At 31.6% G+C, this 23,248-nt stretch overlaps 1 protein-coding gene across 1 annotated transcript in view; it reads right to left on the minus strand.

The window, feature by feature from the left end:
* The window catches only part of ptn (pleiotrophin), a 120,794-nt gene that overhangs the window by 62,291 nt on the left and 35,255 nt on the right, over positions 1 to 23,248 (minus strand). The window lies entirely within an intron of this gene.

Below are 23,248 nucleotides of genomic sequence, written 5' to 3' on the forward strand. Positions count from 1 at the left end.
AAAACTTATTTAAAAAAAAAAAAGCTTTAATTCACTCATAATTCAAAGTCACAAATTATTTATTCATTTACTTTCCTTTGGCTTAGTCCCTTATTTATCAGGGATCACCACAGCGGAATGAACCAGCAACTGTTCTAGCATGTTTTACACAGCGGATGCCCTTCCAGCCGCAACCCAGTACTGGGAAAGATCACAAATGAATGCACGCAAATCAATGCAAGGTCAATGCAGGGACGAGAAAGAGAGACTGATGCTGCAAGAAAATGAGGATGAAAGTGTGAAACAAAAGTTGAACACATTTATGTAGCGCTAAAATCAACACAATGGAGCAAAAACACATTCATATGAATATGATTGTTTTCATCACTAAATAAAAAAAAATGTATTGTGACTTTTGCTATTGTAATTTATAGGGTTTTATTCTTGAAAATTGTTTTAAACAATATTTTTCTTAGAATTGCATGCTAAAACTCATAGATCTGACTGTTTTCTCAAAATTGTGACATTAGATGTCGAAATTGTGTGTACAATTATAAATTGAAAGTTTGTATTATTTCTAATATTTATATTATTCCAAGCAATTTCTTATTACTAATTTAATTTGTCTTTGCTATGATGACAGTACATAACATTTCACTATTTATTTTGCAAGATATCATTTTTAGATATTTAAAGGCTTAACTAGGTTAATTAGGTTAGTATAATTAGGAAAGTTTGGTAATTTAGTCAAGTTATTGGAAAACAGTGGTTTTTATCGTAGACAATCGGTTAGTAGTATTGACCTTAAAATTTCTTTTAACATTTTTAATTAATTAAATTAATTCCAATATACGAATTGTTCAGACATTCATTTTCCTTCAGCTTAGTCGATTATTTATCAGGGATCACCACAGCGGAATGAACCGCCAACTATTTCAGCTTATGTTTTATGCAGCAGATGCCCTTCCAGCAGCAAACATGTACTGGGAAAATTCACAAATTAATGCACACTTATTTTAACAGTAGTGGTTTGTTCTGTAGACAATCAAAATCTTAAGGTGGATAACAATATCGAGATTAAAACTGTATAGTGCTAAAATCAATTAATTGTGACTTTTGATATTGTAATTTATGAGGTTTTATTTTTAAAAATAGTTTATTCATTTATTCTCTTTTCTGCTTAGTCCCTTTTTTAATCTGGGGTCACCACAGCGGAATGAACCGCCAACTTATCCAGCATACGTTTTATGCAGCGGATGCCCTTCCAGCTGCAACCCATCTCTGGGAAACATCCATACACTACGGACAATTTTAGCTTACCCAATTCACCTGTACCGCATGTCTTTGGAAAGTCCTACATGACGGTAATAGTTTAAGGTGTTTACACGTCTGTGTTGCACTTCAATAATGCGACTAAAATCAGCATACTCCACAATTCCTAATTCGATTTTTCTTTAGTTCGATTATGACCTTAATCCAACCCAAGCTCATTCTGGAAACGTAGCCCCGCGGACGTTTCTGGACACCGCAATTCATGTGGCCGGAGGTACGTAAGGCCGCATTTAGTTTTTTTCAAGCGAATGCTGCGGGGAGGTTTGCCGCCGCTCCGCCCCTCCTCTTCACGCTCGCCGGCCGACGGCTCGCCTCCGAGTGGAGGGCTTTCCCGATGCAACCAGTTTGTCCGCTTAGCTCACAGCGTTGCGTCGGCGGAGCGGAGGCCCCGGAGGAGGACGAGCCGGCCGCGGGGACGACGACCGGGATCGAGTACAGGGAACAGCGGTTCCGGAAATCAGGTAAGACGAAAAACGGAATCCGAAAAATAAGGGCGAGGACGCGGCGGGATCCGAAAACGCGGTCGAAATCAAAGACGAGGGCTTTTGCTTTTTTTTTTCTGGACGGCTTTTGCGAACCGTCGCTCGGGTTTAGGAAAGGAGGAGGAGGAGGGCGGCCGATCCGGCGGCTTTTCGCGCGAGAACGGCGCAGACGCGAACGGGGCGCGCTCCCGAGGCGCCCAAGACGTGAAAAAGCGTGCACAGCGGCCTCTCGCGGATCCCCGAAAACAAAAACCGCTCGAATACGTACCTCAAGGGATGTAAATCGCGGTCCGCAGAAACGTCTGTGGGGCTACGTTTTTCACAATGAGCCCGGGTTGCCTTAATCAGATTAAATGTAAACATACTCATTATTGAGATTAAAAATGTATAGTGCTAAAATTAGCACAACAGAATAAAAACACATTCTGTGTGAATGGCCACTTTTTTCCATCACTAAATAAAAAAAGTTAATTGTGTCTCGTAATTTCTGGGCTTTTATTTTTGAAAATTGCATTTAAAACCTCTCAAAATTATGTTGTTATTTTTTTAAATTGCATGATAAAAAACTCATTCAAGTTTGTATTATTAATATTATTCCTAGCAATTTCTTATAACTAATTTCGTGGTATAAACTATTTTGTCATTGCCATGATGACGGTACATATTATTCTACAATTTTTTTTCAAAATATATAATTTTAAGATATTTTCTGTAATTTGAAGGCTTAACTAGATAATTAGGAAAGTTTGGTTAATTAGGCGTCATTGGACAACAGTGGTTTGCTCTGTAGACTATCCTAAAAAATACTTCTGAAGGAGGCTAATAATACTGGGCTTAAAAATAATTAAAACAAAATGCTTTTATTCACTCATTAATTCAAGACAACAAATGAATGCACACTTATTAATACAAGGTCACTGCAGGGACTAAAAAAAGAGACTGCTGCTAAAAGACACCACCGTCTGTCAGAGAGAATAGGATAAAAGTATGAAAGGAAACAGAATATATTGCGTGAAATTAAACTTCACACTGAACTCCACCATCTCAATGAAGTTTCCACCTATGCACCACGCTAACAGGTAATGTGATGTGGTAATGCAAGAAACCATCCGTAAAACGGCGAGTATCATTGTGCGTTTTTGACTATACGTTGCTGCTGTGCTAAGATTGTCTGGTGTAAATGTAATTCTTTCCTGGGCTGAAACGCCGTGAGCAGAGTGCATACGGACAATCAGCTTACTCTGGTAAATCAGTTCTCAAGTCTGAAAACAGGCCAACAGCAACAAATGAGCACAAGAGAAACTCAAACCCAGCTAGATGGGAACAGCCAGAACTTTAGCTAACATTCACAAAGTTATGAACATTTTCCTGTAAGGTTAGAGAGTTCACCCTAAAATTTCATCCTTCACTTGCTCCAAACTAGACATATGCCGATATTCAATAGCTCAATATTTTGTGATAATGAACACGCACAATACTGATATCGCTGGCACTTCAAAATACATTGATTAATTATTTCAAGAGTTCACATTTAGCTGATGATTGATCATAAAGCTTGTTTGGGATGCTGTCCCGGGAGAGAGCCCTGAGCTCATAAGATTCACGAGCCAAAAAAATAAAAGCGAACGAGTTCGTGATGGGGTGAGAATGCGGAGAAATCCGAAAATGCGGTCAAAATCGGGATCTCCCGGGATGTATTTCGCGGCCTCCAGAAAGGTTTCCACAATGAGCCTGGGTTGATATAAAGTATGTAATATACGTAATATATTAACATCATTAAATTAATAAATTATACAGCAAATGAGTAATAAATAAAAAGAGGGAATAAAAATAGACAATATTGCTAAAAATTGAAATAATTACAAGAATAAAAAGTGTAAATTATTTAAATAAGGCAAATTAGTTGATAACCATTTCTAATGGCGTACAAATATTCTGCAGCCAGTATAGATGTCATTTTGTTCTCTCCGATGATATAGTAAATTTAACTGAGTCTTTTAATAATTTATTAATCATTTAATGTTTCTCCTGCGGCTGTGCGCGCGCAGTCAGCTGCGAAAAGGTAATGCAAAAACGCATATAAAAACGACAACTTTAGAAAGCCGAATCCCAGATATTATAGGAGATTCAGAAACTGCGGCCGGATGCATTTTGACGCATCTGTGGGTTTGCAGAGCATGTGAGTGTTGACAGGTCTCATGAACACAGAACCAGCAGTAAGTAAGGTGCACAGCGAGAGAAGATTTTCCACTGGTTAATCGATCAAGAATTTTTGGCTTTCTTGTGCGGATACAAAAAAGTGTAAAAGAGTGATAATTATAGTATTATTCATGTGTCACCAACAAATACACTTGGGTGGCGTTAATATTACTGGGCGGCCCGCCCAAGTAAAGTCTATGTGTGGGAAGCACTGATTTATGACATACTTATGGATGTGAAGTCCAAATATGAACTTGCATGTCATATGTTATTTGCATAGATCTGATTTCTGGTATAAAGCAAGGTAATGTACAAAAGCTGTCACTGGAGCATAAGGTACACATTTATACCTACAGTAAATAGCCATATCTGTACTTTAAAAGTACATACTATCGAAGTTCCGCCCCACTCACACCTTTTATTTCTTTTATTTTCTTTATTATTTCTTTTATTATTTTCTTTTATTATGTGTGTGCTCAATGACATTTAACTTGCTGAAAACTGTCTAAACTCTCAATAAGACACCATATATTAGATTGTGCGCATCAGTTTTATCATCCTCTTAATTTAGAGGCTTTTGAGTTTCAAGTATGAATCCAACAGGCTTTACAGAGTTAAACTAATCTCTAGCTTCAGTTTGAGCTGGTTTTGACCAGAACAAAAGCAATCGATGTCCAGCTCCATTAGTGACAGAAGCCTGAAGCGTGAAACTGTCACATTCAGAAACACTTCTAAAGCACATATAGATCACATTATGGTGATGTAAACACACATGGGGCCTTTAGACTACTAATGAGAGAAAGCATCTCTTAGTACATTCAGGCCATTTTATGCCTGATATTAGGAGGTCAGTTGCGACATTATTATTCCCTCTTGGTATTATTATGCATTCAAATGCCTCTCTTGTGATCAGATTTTGTCATTTCATTCTGATTGATTTTACTTTACTGGACTGCTCAGAGAAATGCACAATTATAAATAAATGACCAAACATGTCATATGGCTTGCATGTACTTTCTCATGACATGCAGACAAAAGGTCTGTTTAGTGCCTTGAGATCAGACTGACATAAATGCATCCTGATTACAGGTGCAAATGGGCAGTTTTATAAAGAAAATCTTCAAAAACTAGAGTTGCATGGTATTGGAAAAATCTGACATTGTGACATTTTGTTTAGCTGCGATATATATTGCAATATGAATACAACTTTTATCAGATTTAAAGAGCTCTATTTGGAAAGATTTCATTAATTAAGATCAACAGGGATGATCAAGTCTTTCTCTATGCAGAGCATTAAATATAATAATTGCAAACATATATAAATACATTCATATATTCCTTTTCCTTCGGCTTAGTAGCTATTTCAGTGCAAAACTACTCCAACTATTCTGGCATATATGTTTTATGTAGCAGATGCCCTTCCAACTGCAACCTATTACTGGGAAACACCCATTAGCAAACACACTCAAACACTAGGGTTAATTTTGTTTTCCCAATTCACTGTGGGGGAAAAGGAGCACCCGAAGGAAACCCACAACAACACAAGGAGAACATGCAAACTACACACAGAAATGCCAACTGACCCAGCTGGCACTCTAACCAGCGACTAAAAACTAACAGTGCTGTATGGTTTTCTGAGGAGTCTAACAGTATTCAACAACCCAAGGAGACCGCGATTTACGTGGCCGGAGGTACGTAAAGGCCGAGTTTGGTTTTTTTTTTCGAGCGAACGCTGCGGGGCGGTGTGGCGCCGCTCCGCCCCTCCTCTTCGCGCTCGCCGGCCGACGGCTCACCTCCGAGTGGAGGGCTTTCCCGATGCAATCAGTTTTTCCGCTTAGCTCACAGCATTGCGTCGGCGGAGCGGAGGCCCCGGAGGAGGAGCCGGAGCCGGCCGCGGTGGACGACGACCGGGATCGAGTCCGGGGAACAACAGGTTCCGGAAATCAGGTAAGACGAAAAACGGAATCCGAAAAATAAGGGCGAGAACGCAGCGGGATCCGAAAACGCGGTCGAAATCAAAGACGAGGGCTTTTGCTTTTTTTTTTTTTTTCGATCTAGCGGCTTTTCACGCGAGAACGGCGCGGGCGCGAACGCCGCGCGCTCCCGAGAGGCGCCCGAGACGCGAAAAAAAATGCTCAAATACGTACCTCCCGGGACGTAAATCGCGGTCCGCAGAAACGTCCGCGGGGCTACGTTTCCACAATGAGCCCGGGTTGGTATTCAAATATATTTTAAAAAATCAAATATAAAATAACATGGTCATTACTCTATAAATAATTTATGTAATATTTAACAATATCTCTATCTTTTAATCTTAAAATAAATAAATAAATAATCTAATCCTGTGATGTGGCTATTGTGGACACGTACATTGCGATATCGCTGCTCAAGCGATTTATTGTTTAGTCTAAATAAAAACAATGAAAAACATAAATATAAATGTGGAGTTAATCACCTAATATAATCAAAAAGGCTGCAATAAAAAAGCTCCAAAAATACCAATTTATCAAATTAAAAAGTCTTACACGAAGTGTGTCAATCACCTAACCCTTGGTCCTAGAAAATGGATATGAAAATCTGACCCACAACCTTTATAATATGAGATATCTGCCCACAGCTGCAACAAATCTTTCAACGTACACGAACCCCTCAGGCTAGAGATGTACTGCATACGCATAAACATGCGTCAATGTTTAGCCAAAACACGTGAACACAGAGCCTGTGCTGCTGCCAGTGAATCTGATGGGTTATAACAAGAGCTTTTTCCCCTATTTCGAGAAAGGATTTTGCAAAACAAAAAATCTGTGGATCTATGTGGAAAAATTCTCAAAGTGTAGGAGCTGAAAACCTAACACATAAAATAAAAAATGACTGAATATAAAATATATATTCAAACTACAATTAGAACCACTTGTTTGATACGAGAGAAAATATTACACCAACTAAAAGAGAGAAAATATTAATTTACAAATGGTATTGTACATCATTTATCTAAACAATTGCATACTATTCAATAACATTACTAAAATTAATATATAAACTTAGGGATATATATATATATATATATATATATATATATATATATATATATATATATATATATATATTTACACACATTTACAGATGTAAATAAACAGATTAATTGATGAGCTCAAAAATATGATGGATTTCTGTGCGCATAAATTCTTTGTAGATCTAGTTGTAACCAGAGCTGGTTTATTAAGAGATAATATGCAATCTGAATTATGTACTCAGATTACAAAAATCAAGTACTTATGATTAGACTAAACTACTTTTTAAATACTAATAATTAGACTAGTTATTTTTTATGTATGAACCTTTTTACAAGCCTGTTGTGACGCGTTTAACGGTTTTCAGCATCTTAAATCATTGAAAGCTTTTAATATTTTTACTTTTTCATCTTTGCTTTAAATTACAAAATTAACGCTTGTGCAAGGCGTTTCTAATGCATCTATAAGACAGGACAGTAAATTTGACATTATTCTCTCCTTTGGCTGCCGTTTTCAGTCTCACAATATTTTTCATTTTTCTAAAAGTCTTTATAACACCATTGTGGAGTTTTTGTTTTATTATTTCAGCAAATAAGATTGTAAAAAAAATATTTGTTGTATTCTCCAATTCACTGCGCTCAAAGTTTTCCCAACTATGACGACTTCAGCTACAGAGAAACCAGGAAATGTGAAAAGGGTCTACTGCACGATTACATATTGTCTACAAAATGACAGTAATTGTTTACATTTTTCACAATAATCCTGCTGCATGTATATATTTGTGAATGTATGTGTAATGTTTGCTGTTTTTCATTAATACTGTCATCTTCCAGTATTTTTAGGATGAAATATTTGATGTCACAGTGATATTGCTGTTTTTTTTGCTGTTTTCTAAATGTATTATTTTTAAAGTAAATAATTTAAAGCCATAAGATTTGATTGTGTTTTCCTGTTATTATCAGCAAACAGCGAGGTACATTAGTGTGAAAATAACTCCTCCTCATTGCACTTTAAACAGAAGCTGTTCAGGCTCTTGTTGCTGATAATGAATGAAGTTATTATTTTTTTTATTTCTATCTGTTTAAGTAGTACAAAACTATCCTACTTCAGTAAATGTGACATCAAATTAGACCTGGGTGATACGGCAAAAATGCAATCTCGATGTTTATTTTCCATATTGAACAATAATGATATATATATTTCGATAGAAGTTGTTAATGCTTCCAGATTTAAAAGAGTACCCCAACAATGACTGAGGCCACATAAATTAGAGGATCCATTAAATGGCATAACATTTTCGGCTGATAAATTTTCTGTGGCTGAAATTTCAGTACATCTCTATTATTAACACACTTTTAGATTCCCATTGTTGCAGCTGTGCTTTGTGATTGGCACTTAGATCAATATAGAGTAAAAAAGTCCAGAGCTTATCATTGTTATTGGCATAAATTTTATCATGATTTGATATAATATCGTTCATCAGCCCAGCCCTACATCAAATAACATTTAGCACAAAAGAAATCCAAAAGCACTCAGATTACCTTTCATAAATGTGTAATCTCAGAGATTATATTACTGACTACAAATCCTGACATGCAATTTGCAATCATTAACTGTTTACAGTTCATATGCAATCTACCCAGCTCTGTGAACAAGTTAGCTAATTAGCTGTAAAGGTTAAAACAACAACAATAAAATGAGGAGTAGTTACAAATTCCCTAACCTCAACGAAAGATTGCAGAAGGAAGAGCGAAACAAAACATCTGTAATGAACACATCAGTCCAGCTGGAAAACCCATCTGTGATCCCACCAAGAGAAAAGAAACACACACACACACACACACACACAGCGCAAGAAGACAATCACTTCAATATGAAATATTAATACAGCCAGTCGGGGACGGAGATGCGCTCAACACCTGCAGAAACACATATCTTCTTCCTCCTCTTATTTCCTGCACATGAATAATACACGTCCATCTGCATCCCTCCGTCTCCCTTTCTTTTCCTCCCTATACATTTCCTTACTTTCTGAGGAAACCCCAGAGCGCTGAAGGTCACGTCACACAAACCTCTGATCTGAATACGGCCTCTGTTATTTACGATGAAGCCGGCCGTCGGCCCTCGGCAGCCCTTTGAGTGCATCTGATGAAATGAAATGAAATCTCGAATTCATGCCGCTACGTCCGACAGACAGTTGCTGAATGCTATAGAAACACAAACACATCTACATTCACATCAACCAACTCAAATTTACTTGGAGTGCTACAGAAATATCAGTGATATTTTATTTCTCTCTAATGTCTGAAGCATCTTCTGTTGAGCTAAGTGATCGTGCAAAAGTTACTCCGACAGTATATGGTGCTTAATGCAAAACAAAAATAGTTTTTTCACACTCGCTTCTTTTGTGCACAGAAGACAGTATTGTTTGTTAAGACCATTTAACGAGTTGCAAACCACTGCCAACATTACACAAACACATCTACATACTCATGAACCAACTCAATCTCACTTGAAATGCTACAGAAATATCAGTGTTTCTGATGATATTTTATATCTCTCTAATGTCTGAAGCATCACCTGACTATAAGGATTCACTGCAATTGTCCGGTTTCGAATATTTAATCTAAGGTGCATGTGTTGCAAGTGTTTTGAGCCAGATTCTCACAGAAGACTCGCACACACTAAGAGGAAAATCACTCCCTGACAGTAGATGCTGCTTAAATGTAAAAAAAAAAAAATCCTTTTTTGCACAGAAGCAGAAAGACAGTATTTATGTGCTTCTTAAAGCCATTTAAAAGTTACAAGCCATTGCCAACATTACAAAAACTACATTCTCATGAACCAATGCAAACTCACTTCGAGTGCTACACTGAAAAATATCAGTGTATCTAATGCTATTTCTCTCTAATGTCTGAACGATCATCTGACTATAAAGATTTACTTGTAATTACTTGTATTATTTGTTGCAAGTGTTTTCGGCCAAGTCCACACTAACGCTTCACACACACACTGGGATGAATGTTGCATGCAATTATAGACATTTTATGAGACTTTTTCGATGTTCATGAACCAAGTGAACATGCAAAATAGATGCAGCCCTAATGAAAATTAAAAATATAGTGATACACAAGTTGGCGCTGTACAACTTTTGACACTCGCTTTTTATTGCAGATGAATAAAGACAGTATGAACAGTTAAAGTCAGAAATATTAGCCCGCCTTTGAATTTTGTCTTCTTTTTTAAATATTTCCTAAATGATGTTTAACAGAGCAAGGAAATTTTCACAGTATGTCTGATAATATTTTTTCTTCTGGAGAAAGTCTTATTTGCTTTATTTCAGTGAGAATAAAAGCAGTTTAAAATATTTTTTTTAACCATTTTAAGGTCAAAATTATTAGCCCCTTAAAGCTAATTTTTTTTTCGATAGTCTACAGAACAAACCATCGTTATACAATAACTTTGCTAATTACCCTAACCTGCCTAGTTGACCTAATTAACCTTCTTAGACCTTTAGTTGTCACTTTAGGCTGTATAGAATTGTCTTAGAAAGGATGTAGTATAATATTAATTACTGTCATCATGACAAAGACAAAATAAATCAGTTAGAGATGAGATAATAAAACTATTATGCTTAAAAATGTGTTGAAAAAAAATCTTCCCTCCATTAAACAGAAATTTGGGAAAAAATTAAACAGAGGGGTAAATAATTCAGGGGGGCAAATAATTCTGACTACAACTGTATGTGCTTGTTAAAACCGTTTAAAAGTTACACACAAAGTCGTGTTTTATTGCCACTTCTGTAGGCATCATTAACGGGGATGCGTGCGCCCTCTTAGTACAGCTTGCGGTCAGCTCACATGTGATTTCACAGCCACAAACACATCATTACATTAGGACAGAAATTACATTTTTGGGTGAATTATACCTTATAAAAAGGTGTCCATATTGCTGTGAAGATTTGTGCGTTCACTTTTACGCTTTTCTCTTGACCTTGAAAATATAATTGGCTAAATCGTAAAAAAGCTCAATTAAGATTGTGTGTAGGCTTGTATCGAGACTGCAATCTATTTTTGATTGATCGTGCAGCCCCAACACAAAGGCCTTCTTTTATTTAAATTACACTCTGTGCATGCGTGCATCAGTGTGCACATGAATTAGCACCCAATATTTACTCACAAGAAGTTGTCCTAGTGTGCATGAGCCTCAATACATTGTCATTTACAAACAAATATTACGGGCAGCATTTTTTAGACAATTAAAACCTGTTTCAAAGTAGATTAATTTGAAAACTCTTGTTTACAAGTCTCAGTGTGGACTGTGAAGCTTTAAAAACAATGATGCATTTTTAGTCATGTGACCAATTCAGCTAAAATGGTGGAGAATATTGTACAGCAGATGTTTTGGCTGCTATCCGTTTGTACAGCATTGTTAAATAATAATGTCAGTTTGTTCAAGCTCCAGATTGCTTTTCTTCAAAGCACACAGATTGTTTACTCAAAGCTGTTGTTTCAACACATCTTCCATTCTATATCCTTGCTTGCTTTAGCAACTTAATACTCCTGTGTTCAACTGCAGATTACTTCATTTCAATACAATCGTTATTACTTTAGTTTGATGATAATCGAGGATATAGAGATTTCAACTTTTGTTTTAGTAAAATGTAACCTTACCAAGCCTTAAAAAGTCAAATATTCTGATTTATATATAAACATTTTTCAGTTTGGTGGCTTAACATCAGCAGCGGATAAAAGATCAATAATAATGATCAGCCTGAGTCTGTTGCACAATATCATTCATCAGTCTAAATATAGATTGTACATGTTTGATGACTTTTATAACTTCAATTCTGACCAATCAAAGCCTAAACTCTTCATAAAGAAACTTACTCTACTGTCTTTCTTTTTGCATGTATTTATAAGCCATGTTTGTCTTTTTGAGCTCAAAATCTCATTAATGTAGTACACGAGCGCTTCAGAGCTCAGGAAGCGCACAAACATGAGCTAATAGTTTTGCATAATTTAGTACAATGCTTGTAACAATAAATAAATTGCTTCATTTTCTCCCTGTCTAACATAATTTGCTTTTTATTGTAAACGTGTATCTGCTACCTGGTTGATCAGATTGTGGCGCGCTCATTCGTCATGTCATTCTTACAAAGAGCGATTAAAAAACAACTCAACAATCAAATTAAACTCCTAGCCAAACACACACACACACCGCTTTGATTCTCCTTGTTGTTAAAAGTTGGATAATGAAAGGAGGAGTAAAACCTTTCACAAATGACATCCCCTAAAATCCTCTTCCAAACTTTGAATCTTCATTCACCCAAAAAACAATCTACAGGCCGTCAAGCTTGTCCATGTGATGCCAGATTCAAAATAATTGGAAAGAAGTGTGTGTGTGTGTGGGGGGGGGGGTGATTGAAAAAACCCTCCAAGCGGTTCAAATATTAAAACCACAAGGCGGCTGTTGCTTTGCATATTTCACTGCATGTGCTCAGAAATCTGCTGTTTTCCACTGATCCAGAAAAACCAAGTCAAACTGAGAGTTTAAAACACTCTGTAGAAACACACACACACATACAGTGACAACTTTACAGACCGTCCCATAAACAACATCAGTGACATACTATTGATTTCCACAGACAGCCATTTCCACTCATTCCTCCAGTTAAAACCCTTATAAAAGAAGTCAATGTGGAAAGTGTGCCAGAGGGTTGAAAAGCAGATCTTCGTGTTCAAGAACTTCCATGAATTATTCAATAAAAACGTGTCTAAATCATCGTGTTGAGGTGGGAATTCTAGGTGTATGAATTTCTGCTGATGTAATTCCAGCGTGTTGCTCCATATAAACAGTGTTTTACTGATAGTTGCGTTATGTTACTCGAGACATCTTGGCACGTACAGTGTGAAAGTTCACTTGTTCACAATTAAAGTGTTATATTGTTATATAATAAATGTAGCTGCATTGTATGCAACAACTTTATCAAAGATGAATGCTAGACTAAGTTTTCTAAAAATCCCTTTCAGACTTAATAAATTGTTACTGTCTGCAGAAGTGATTTCTGAGTAAATAATTTGTGCACACAACATTCAATTCAGAAATTAACTCAAAATAGCTTACGGGTCATTTATTACACCATGCTGTAAACACTTTTTGGGGCTAAGCAAAAATTCTCTTTAAATGCAAATGAGCTGCTGTTCCAACTAGTGCCTGTTATTCCTGCAAATAATAACAAAAACTGCATGTGTTAAAAGCCTTTTTCATATTAATTTTAATGTTTTAGTAGTTTGATAGATTTTATTATTTTTAAAATGACCAAAAAAAAAAACCTACATACAAAAAAATTATCTGCATAGGTTTCAAAGCCTAGTCAGATTTTCTTTTTCAACCTGTTTTTAAAGTTTATTCATTTGTCTTTTTATTTAAAAAAAGAAAATCTGTATGTTTTAAATATGTTTTAAATCTTAAAGGATTTTCTCTTAACCTAAATTTTAAGTTTCAATAATTTGATTGTTTGATTGTTTAAAAAAATAAAACGAATAAAAAGCATTTACTAAAAGAAATATTTTCTAGTAAAATCTAATTTTGAATTTTCAATAATCAGTTTTTATGTCTTTTTAAAAACTAATAAAACTACTAAAAAGCAATTACTAAAAGAAACATCTGTGTGTGTTTTAAAGCCTTGTCATGATTGCTTTTTCACCCTAACTTTAAAGTGTTAACACTTTGACTTCTTTTTCATTTTTTAAATTAAAGCTACTTAAAAAACTAACAATACTAAAAAGCAATTACTAACAAAAACACTGTACGCGTTTTAAAGCAGTGGTCCCCAACCACCGGGTTGCAGACCAGCACCAGTCAGTGAATCAATTGGTACTGGGTCGCACAATAAATTATTAATCATTTCTATTTTATTAGTTATCTAAGTCTGAACAATCTTTAATTTGAAAATTAAATTGAAAAATGTATTTATGTATTCTCTCAACTACATCTCGGTCACTTGAACACCCAAATTCAACCCACAAGTTGCAAAATGAGTAAGGAACAAACGTCTTTGGTTTCTTAGCGAAGGTGTACAGGCCTACGAACTGCCAAGAAATGGATCAGCAACCCATTTGTCAACAAATCAGGTAAATCCAGCATGTCTGTGCAAAAAGATCAACTTCTGGATATCACAAATGATGAGAGCCTTCGGGGCCATTCATATAGTGCATTTTTATTGTGCGCAAATTTGTTATTTTCAATAGAGGCTTGCATGCATCGCTCTCACTTTTCAGGCGCACCTAGTTTAAAAAAATCCCTTTTCAGAATGTCACGAGCGTGATGCAAGTCAGGTGACAGGAACTGATCCATCAGCTTCATATTTTGTGTGTAATACACACATTTCTCTGACAAACACTGCAGTGTTTCCTCTAGGATTTTTTTCAGTTGTGGCAGCAGGCCTTTTTTACACAGATCTACCAACTACCTGTGGTGTTGTTTCAATGACAAATGTCGTAAGCGCAGTATAACAAGACGAGATCGCATTTATGTAATAGCCTTCGAGCATGCAAATCTCTTTGCTTGCACGCCGATTTCTTCTGCTCGTGCACAGAACTTCTTGGACGCCCTCAAATATACGCTGCTCAAGCGCAGATCTTCTTGTGCGCGCTCAAATAAGCGCTGCTGAAGTGCGATTTATTGCTCTTATGCAACAATGTCTTCAACATTTATTAGTTTTGCTAGGAACATTTTTGTGAATGTCTCCAATAAACCTACAGAGCGGCATTAATGCGTCCTGAAGTAAAGTGAAACGGCTATACGTCGTGTTTGCTGGCCTCACGCACCTGTCAGTAAGCACGTAACCTTAAAGGGTTAAGCAGATGACGCACAGCACTACTACAGTTACAGAAAAGTTTGCGCTGTTAAATTCATTTACCTTTTAATACGTTTTGGTGCGATTATCACCCGCTATTAAAAAAGCACGACTGAATGTTTTGAAAAAGAAGCTGTAATGTAGCCATGGCGAGATCAAATTAGGTGTGGCACCCCGCCATGGAACAATGAATGTAGCGGAAACCATGTACTGAATACCTAAACACTGCAGTGCTTTTGATTTTTTTTCCATAAATAAAAATTGTGTCAAGAGCTGTAGCATTGTTTTGTTTGGTCAGTTTGACCTTCTCTACAAAAGGGATGCATTGCAATCTACCTACATACACTCCACCCCTCATACCCCCCAGGCCACGGTAAATATGTCAAGTGTTGACTGGTCTGCGGTGGTAAAAAGGTTGAGGACCACTGGTTTAAAGCCTTGACTTATTTTATTTGTCTTCCTAATAGAGATTTTTTTTTATTATTTAGATTTTAAAATTAAAACTATTTTACTTGACACCTTAAATAGTGTTTTTGTTTTCATGTAAATGTATGTTGATGTATGAATATTTATATATTTCGTTTTTTTTGTAATTCTGGTTGAGAACCACTATTATATACTGCTGAAATAATGCAACTACAGTGACTTGAGTAGGAGAGAGAGGCCTGGACGGGATCCCAATATCCCATTACTGAGCCGAGCCGCGTATTTCCCTGATCTCAGTATGAAATGTTATTAAACTGAGTTGGATTACACAGCAGACGGGAGTAATCTCTAATCTAACCTCAGCGCTGCCCACATAATCCTGCATAATCTGCCAGGATTACAGACAATAAAAACTTAAATCTCTTTAAACACTACTTTAAACTTTGAGCACACTTCTCAGAGCTCGTTATGAATTGCATGCATTATTAATCTGAATATATTAGCTCTTATAAATTTAAATACTTAGATGCACAAGGATTGTGCATTAATTTCCATGGAAACCCGAGCCTGACATTCGAACTCAATAACATGATCTTTTCCTCCCAAATGAGTTCCTTAATGAGGAGGAGGAGGATTTCATTTAATCCGGTTATATATTAGCAAAGTCGACATAAAGTTGCTCTTTTATTTCATTAAAGCCGCGGGAATTTTTATTGCAGAATAGTCTCTACATTATCAGATTCACCTCTAGTGTTATACACAATAATGGATATGAAAGACTAAACCTGGAGATACACGCAATTGCAAGGCAAACATGGAAGGAATAATTGATGATAGGTTGTTGAAAATAACTCCTACCCGAGGTGACGCTGTAACTGCTGAGACGCATTGTTCAGATAGATTACTTGAAGGCATATTTCAAGGTTTTGCATTAAGAAATGTCCTGATTTTTTTGGTTGCTATGCTATATTGATAAAGACTTTAAATCATCCATTCATTTAATATACATTTCTGCTAATTCTACAACACAAGGCAATGCAGTGCAAATTTCAACATTAAGGTAAAAAAGCATGTAGATAATTTCTCCATAATTATAAAGAAATAATATGATAATATCAGTATACATTGTGCCCTACTTTATTTATAAACTATACACATTTTAAATTTTATCCATTGTATACATTTTATACATCAATATACATTGTGCCCTATTTTGTTTCATCCCTCTCTATTTTAATATTATCAATATACATAATGCACTATTTTATTTTATCTCTATTTTAATATTATTAATATACATAGAGCACTATTTTATTTTAACCCTATTTTAATATTATCAATATACATTATAATCTATTTTATCTCTATTTTAATATTATTAATATATATTATAATCTATTTATCTTTATTTTAATCTTGTTAATATACATTATCATATATTTATCTCTATTTTAATATTATCAATATACATTATAATCTATTTTATTATTATCAATATACATTATAATCTATTTTATCTCTATTTTAATATTATTAATATACATTATAATTTATTTATCTTTATTTTAATCTTATTAATATAAATTATAATCTATTTTTATTTTAACCATATTTTAATATTATCAATATACATTATAATCTATTTTATCTCTATTTTAATATTATCAATATACATTATAATCTATTTTAATATTATCAATATACATTATAATCTATTTTATCTCCATTTCAATATTATCAATATGCATTATAATCTATTTTATCTCCAGTTCAGTATTATCAATATACATTATAATCTATTTTAATCTTATCAATATACATTATAATCTATTTTATCTCTATTTTATTATTATCAATATACATTATAATCTATTTTATCTCCATTTCAATATAATCAATATACATTATAATCTATTTTATCTCCATTTCAATATTATTAATATAAATTATAATCTATTTTATCTCTATTTTAATCTTATCAATATACATTATAATCTATTTTATCTCTATTTTAATATTATTACTATACATTATAATCTATTTTATCTCTATTTTAATATTATCAATATATATATTATAATCTATGTTATCTCTATTTTAATAGTATCAATATATATTATAATCTATTTTATCTCTATTTTAATATTATTAATATACATTATAATCTATTTTATCTCTATTTTAATATTATTAATATACATTATAATCTATTTTATCTCTATTTTAATCTTATCGATATGCATTATAATCTATTTTTATTTTAACCCTATTTTAATATTATCAATATACATTATAATCTATTTTATCTTTTATTATTATCAATATACATTATAATCTATTTTATCTCTATTTTAATATTATCAATATATATATTATAATCTATTTTATCTTTATTTTAATAGTATCAATATATATTATAATCTATTTTATCTCTATTTTAATATTAATATACGATATAATCTATTTTAATATAATCAATACACATTATAATCTATTTTATCTCTATTTTAATCTTATCGATATGCATTATAATCTATTTTTATTTTAACCCTATTTTAATATTATCAATATACATTATAATCTATTTTATCTTTTATTATTATCAATATACATTATAATCTATTTTATCTCTATTTTAATATTATCAATATATATATTATAATCTATTTTATCTTTATTTTAATAGTATCAATATATATTATAATCTATTTTATCTCTATTTTAATATTAATATACGATATAATCTATTTTAATATAATCAATACACATTATAATCTATTTTATCTCTATTTTAACATTATCAATATACATTATAATCTATTTTATCTCTATTTTAATATTATCAATATACATTGTAATCTATTTTATCTCTATTTTAATAATATCAATATACATTATAATCTATTTTATCTCTATTTTAATATTATCAATATACATTATAATCTATTTTATCTCTATTTTAATCTTATCAATATACATTATAATCTATTTTATCTCTATTTTAATATTATCAATATACATTATTATCTATTTTATCTCTATTTTAATATTATTAATTTACATTATAATCTATTTTATCTCTATTTTAATATTATTAATATACATTATAATCTATTTTATCTCTATTTTAATATAATCAATATACATTATAATCTATTTTATCTCTATTTTAATATAATCAATATACATTATAATCTATTTTATATCTATTTTAATATTATTAATATACATTATAATCTATTTTATCTCTATTTTAATATTATTAATATACATTATAATCTATTTTATCTCTATTTTAATATAATCAATATACATTATAATCTATTTTATCCCTATTTTAATATAATCAATATACATTATAATCTATTTTAATATTATTTATATACATTATAATCTATTTTATCTCTATTTTAATCTTATCAATATACATTATAATCTATTTTATCTCTATTTTAATATTATTTATATACATTATAATCTATTTTATCTCTATTATAATATAATCAATATACATTATAATCTATTTTATCTCTATTTTAATATAATCAATATACATTGTAATCTATTTTATCTCTATTTTAATATTATTATTATACATTATAATCTATTTTATCTCTATTTTAATATAATCAATATACATTATAATCTATTTTATCTCTATTTTAATATAATCAATATACATTATTATCTATTTTATCTCTATTTTAATATAATCAATATACATTATAATCTATTTTATCTCTATTTTAATATAATCAATATACATTATAATCTATTTTATATCTATTTTAATATTATCAATATACATTATAATCTATTTTAATATAATCAATATACATTATAATCTATTTTAATATTACCAATATACATTATAATCTCTTTTATCTCTATTTTAATATTATTAATATACATTATAATCTATTTTATCTCTATTTTAATATAATCAATATACATTATGATCTATTTTATCTCTATTTTAATACAATCAATATACATTATAATCTATTTTATCTCTATTTTAATATAATCAATATACATTATGATCTATTTTATCTCTATTTTAATATAATCAATATACATTATGATCTATTTTATCTCTATTTTAATACAATCAATATACATTATGATCTATTTTATCTCTATTTTAATATAATCAATATACATTATGATCTATTTTATCTCTATTTTAATACAATCAATATACATTATGATCTATTTTATCTCTATTTTAATATAATCAATATACATTATGATCTATTTTATCTCTATTTTAATACAATCAATATACATTGTAATCTATTTTATCTCTATTTTAATATAATCAATATACATTATAATCTATTTTATCTCTATTTTAATATTATCAATATACATTATAATCTATTTTATCTCTATTTTAATATAATCAATATACATTATAATCTATTTTATCTCTATTTTAATATTATCAATATACATTATAATCTATTTTAATATAATCAATATACATTATAATCTCTTTTATCTCTATTTTAATATTATTAATATACATTATAATCTATTTTATCTCTATTTTAATATAATCAATATTCATTATGATCTATTTTATCTCTATTTTAATATAATCAATATACATTATGATCTATTTTATCTCTATTTTAATACAATCAATATACATTATGATCTATTTTATCTCTATTTTAATATAATCAATATACATTATGATCTATTTTATCTCTATTTTAATATAATCAATATACATTATGATCTATTTTATCTCTATTTTAATACAATCAATATACATTATGATCTATTTTATCTCTATTTTAATATAATCAATATACATTATGATCTATTTTATCTCTATTTTAATACAATCAATATACATTATGATCTATTTTATCTCTATTTTAATATAATCAATATACATTATGATCTATTTTATCTCTATTTTAATACAATCAATATACATTGTAATCTATTTTATCTCTATTTTAATATAATCAATATACATTATAATCTATTTTATCTCTATTTTAATATTATCAATATACATTATAATCTATTTTATCTCTATTTTAATATAATCAATATACATTATAATCTATTTTATCTCTATTTTAATATTATCAATATACATTATAATCTATTTTAATATAATCAATATACATTATAATCTCTTTTATCTCTATTTTAATATTATTAATATACATTATAATCTATTTTATCTCTATTTTAATATAATCAATATTCATTATAATCTATTTTATCTTTATTTTAATATTATTAATATACATTATTATCTATTTTGTGTTTATTTGAATAGTCAATATACATTATAATCTATTTTATTTTATCTTTATTTGAATATTGTCAATATACATTATAATCTATTTTATCTCTACTTTAATATTATCAATATACATTATTATCTATTTTATCTCTACTTTAATATTATCAATATACATTATTATCTATTTTATTTTATCTTTATTTTAATATTGTCAATATACAATATGCCCTATTTTGGGTAATATAAACAGTCATTTATGAAATGTGAGCAAGATTGAGAAGTGTACTTGCACATTCTTTGTTAAATTAAATATTAATAAATAAATCTTAATCAAATGCAATGATGTTCTGTGGCCTCTTTTGATCTGCATATATGAAGCAAAATACTTTTTACTTTGTATTTCTGTCTTTATTTCCTTTACAAATATCTAAACACTCTTTAAAATCAGGATAAATTTACACCAAAGCAAAATGACAAATATACAAAGAAATATATTAAATCTTGTTTTATGAAAAGCTGATGAAAGTTTAAGTTTGAGCTTAAAACAAGAATATATCTGCGACTAGGGTAAGATAAATACAGTGGTCCCTCGCCATTTCGCTTTTTTTTTGTGTGTGCAATTTTACATGTTTTTAACAGCGCATTCTGTTCTCTGTCCTGACTGGCTGTAGACCTGTCAATCATTCTCCTATATTCTGCATCTCCTATACAGTACAGAATGTATTCAGCCTACCAAATTTATATGAATCTTCCATTGCTATAGTGTGATTGAAGTGCTGTACTGTATGTTTGCAAGTTTTCTACCCAACAAACCCCACAATGATGACAAAACTGAACCGTCAATGGCTGCAGCGTTAACACCCAAAAGACAAAGGAAGCTGGTAACCATCGCACAAAATGTTGGACTTCTGGACATGCCAGAGGCAGAAGTTACGCAGCTGTGGGGCGCCAATATGGAATAAATAAATCTTCAGTTCTTTACATAAAGAAGGAGGGAAATGACAATGACTACAGCAGCAGTAAGTTTTAACAAAAATGCTAAAGGGTTGTAACTGTCTACAACAAGACCATCATAAGGACGGTGTCAGCTTTGTGGATCAGTGACTGCAGGAAAAATGCTAATGCCTGTCTGACAAAAGTGCAAAAGAGTGTAGTGAGGAGATTTACAACCTTTAAACATCTATAATAATAGTAAAAATTAAAGCAGACTACTTTGCGAATTTCCACGATCACCCTTAAAATTTTGAGGTGATAGAGCTTTTTCAGTAGCAGCTCCAAGACTATGAAACGATCTTGCACTCTCCATAAGAACCTCCAACTTTTGAGTCTTTTCAGAGGTCACTGAACAAACCACTTATTTTCTTTAGCTTTTAATCATGTGTTGTTAGTTCTTGTACATTGGATCCTTGTATGTTTGCATGTATTTATGTACAGCACTTTGGTACCCATTGTGATTGGTTGGAAGTGCTCTAGAAATAAATTGAGTGAGATTTCGCCTATTGCACGCTTTTTAGGACAGAACTCCCGTGGTTAACGAGAGACCACTGTAAACCCGTTCCTTCATTGAATAAAGTCTGTTATTCTTACTTGATCTTATTGTTGTATTAAGCATAAGCGTTTTTTTTTTTTTTTGTGCCTTATTGGGTTTATCTTATTTTAAACAGAAAATAATAACTCTGTAAATACAATATAAACAATATAGACCCATATAGGTATCTGATATATGGCAATAGATGTAAATTATATATACAAGTTATTTTTCGGTTTACATATAAAATGTAATATTTAACTTTTATTAAAATATATTGCGAAAAATATTTTTTTTTTAATTTATATACGTATGTACATGTGTAATTCTTGTAACTTTTGAAAAACATACTTAAATGGTCATTTACATTACTTAGAAATTTAAGTTAAATTATTTGCATATATATATATATATATATATATATATATATATATATATATATATATATATATATACCTATATTTATATATATATATATATATATAACTTAATTAACATATGAAAACCCAATTATGAACTTCTGTGCTACATAAATAATTTGCATATATACCATGCAACACATTTCTATATAGGATGTGCCTATGGCTTCCTGCTGCATGAACATACACTCACTGCGATATATAGTCATGGATACAACCTTCACCACCCCAATCCCCAACACAAACCAACCGATCAACCCGCCCACTTCCTGTCTGCCAGACGCACAAACATCACTGCTTATCACAATCAGACCCCGCAGTTTCCATGTATCGAACCAACAGAAATCCAGCAATGCAGGGCACAATCAATGAGTGCTCGCAGGACAAGGTTTTCCCTTTAAAGTCCTCCTATTCCTCTTTCTCTCATACATTATGAAGGGAATCTCAGGGATGATTTGCTGCCTGTCAAATCTATTAAGATGAGTCACATTACTCACGAGAGCCTGAGGAGGTTTTTAACTAACACTTCTTACTCTGCTTCTAATCTCCCGAACAATAAAACCGTGTTACATCACGTGGGAATGTGGATTATAAACACTCATCATTCCCTAATCGCTCCGTCTTCTAAAACGACACATATTTGCTCAAAATAATCGGTGTTTTAAAATGATTCTCTTCACAGCACCAAGATACACAAAGATAGAAATACAGTTTCCATTTGGAATAAAAGTATCAGTAA

This window comes from Danio rerio, chromosome 4 (genome assembly GCF_052040795.2).
Source record: "Danio rerio strain M-AB ecotype USA chromosome 4, GRCz13ab, whole genome shotgun sequence".
In the NCBI taxonomy this organism is placed as follows: domain Eukaryota; kingdom Metazoa; phylum Chordata; class Actinopteri; order Cypriniformes; family Danionidae; genus Danio; species Danio rerio.